The sequence below is a fragment of the Octopus bimaculoides genome, chromosome 12 (genome assembly GCF_001194135.2).
Source record: "Octopus bimaculoides isolate UCB-OBI-ISO-001 chromosome 12, ASM119413v2, whole genome shotgun sequence".
Lineage (NCBI taxonomy): Eukaryota > Metazoa > Mollusca > Cephalopoda > Octopoda > Octopodidae > Octopus > Octopus bimaculoides.
In genome coordinates, this window is record NC_068992.1 from 45,074,352 (window position 1) to 45,076,940 (window position 2,589).

Here is a 2,589-nt window from a genome sequence, read left to right on the forward strand (position 1 = left end):
CTGATGATGTTCCTTGTAAGTTTTCTTTTGCCGTTTGATGTTCTATGAGCATTGGTCCTGTCAGTAATTGTATTTGTTTTAAGAAAACAGGCGTGGCTGTGTGGTAAGAAGGTTCCAGGTTCAGTCCCACTGCGTGGCCCCTGCACAGGGTGTCAGTCCGTCGCAGGGTAACTCATTTAGACCTGATCGGCTGGAGCAAGCTGAAATGAAGTGTTTTGCTCAAGAAAACATTGTACTGTCCGGGAATAGAAATACGATCTTGCAATTGTGAGTGTTATGCACTAGTAAAGAAGCACACGACTTCGCGTACGTGTATGTATGTATGTATGTATGTGTGTATGTATGTATGTATGCATGCATATATGTATGTATGAATGTATGTATGCATAAATGTGTGTATGTATAAATACTTGTATTCATACATTCACATGAATCCATACATATGTATTAGGTATGTATATGTCTATTTGTTTGATGATGATTACTCACTTTGGCAGCGCCCACAGCTAATTTCTATGTACGAATATTTATATACTAATATTTATATGTATGTATATGTATGTATATGTTAGCATGAGTGTGAATGCGTTTATTTGAATATACATGTAGACAAAAATCCTCTGGTGTCCAAACTAAAATCGTTATAAAGTGTTGCATTCTTCTCGTCAAGTAGGTTTTATTCTGTTGCAAAAGAAACATCTGAACATATCTGTATTTGTGCATACAAATGTTAAATTTTCTTGATAAAAGGCTTTCGCAGCTGGTGTAACTTAAAATAGTTGATTCATACCCTCTTAATCTTACCAAAAGGAGAACAAAAACATTGATTATCGCTAGCAACAAAATATCTTTCTCGGACATATAATTCATCTCGTATATGAAAAAAGAATAACTGTCCTTAAAACGGAAACTATTATTTTGCATCATAAGACAAACAGCCATTTTAAAATAAGTGTTTGGTCTCGAATCGTTTCGGCTTGTAGATCTTATGTTTCCTCTTGAAACAGCTTTTTAACTAAAACCTATTTAATGGAAATAACCTTCAAGCTACACAGTATTTTAGGATACTTTCAAATGGAATGAGAAAGTATGTTTTATTTTCTAATTTCTTATTGCATTCGTTTTGATTTCGCTTTTTTTTATTCGTTTTGAAATTGCATCCATTTTTAAGTAAAACGATCGCTTGTTCACTAACTTTTCATTCCCGCCACATTGTGCTGTTCCGAAGCATTTAGTTCCGCTATCGTTACACTTTGCTCTCTTCTATCTCATGCTTCTTTAGATTACTTTACTACTTTATTGCTAAATAAAATTGATTCCAATAAAACGGATGTTATTATTTAACACTCAACTCACGAGTCAAACAATCATTTGTTTGTTGATTAAAAAATATAAGTGAAAATCATTTTAAATCTTCCTGGAAATATTGTAACTTTATTGCTGTTTGCTTCAGCATTCTTGTTGAATAAAAATAAATAATTTTCTACTGTCTGTTTTTTTTTCTCTTTTTTCTTTTTTGTTTTATTCAATCGAGATATGTATTGTACTTACAAATGTGCAAGGAATATTGTGTACATAAATCTGAGTTACACTAAATCTTTTATACTTGTGAAGAGATCAGAAAATAAATATGTCAAACAGAAATGTCAAGCAGGTTTCAAATGTTTTCAAACTTTGTGTGTCTGTGATGTAATGGGCTGAAATGAAATTATGAGGTTGATAATTTAGGGACGAAACTGTAACAACGAGCAGAGACATAATTTTGAAACAGAAGCGAACATTATAGGTAATATTATTGATAATATTGTGTATAAGTGAAATATTAAGATGTTAATCCATATCGTGAGAAGAGTGTTTATAGGAGACTGATCATATTAGTATCAGCTGAATGGTTAGTGATGTGTAATGTGTATTGTGGGTTTCAACAGCATGTCCTACCTAAGTAGAGGAATAGTTTACACAGAATTGTGAAATTCTCTGATTTAAGTAGAGACAATTCTATAAAGCTAAATAGGTAAATGAGGCCAACGCTCTAGCCAGAAAAAAGAGCCATCGTTCATTCATTAAATGTCCCAGATATAACAGAAACACGTGTCGCTGGTACCACTTATTTTTGTTTTTTAGTTCTATAGATTGTTGTGAAGTTTAACAGAGTGTTGTCAGATATGTCGATGTATTCCCTGTGCCAATTGCAATAAAAGCTAAGGACAATAGTGGCATTTACACTGCCGTTCGAGAGAAAGCTGTTGATGAAAGTTCAGATGAAAAGATAGATGGTTTTATGATGTTTAAGCGGAAATGAAACGGATCATCTACAAACTCCAAGAATCCATGATACTGATGTAAACAGCACCAGTAGCCGACATAAAAATAAGGAAACACTTTCCTGCAAATGTGGGTTACTATTTTGCGGAAGAGAACTATCCGATCCAAATGATGCCATCATTGATATGCCAGAACGGAAGTGGACGTTAGTGGTAAACCAATAAGTACAATATTTTTGCTGTATTTGCACGATCTTTTTAAGAGTTACTCAGATATGGAGTTGTATAAACCTTCCGCGACAATATGTCTGAGTTATTTATGAAA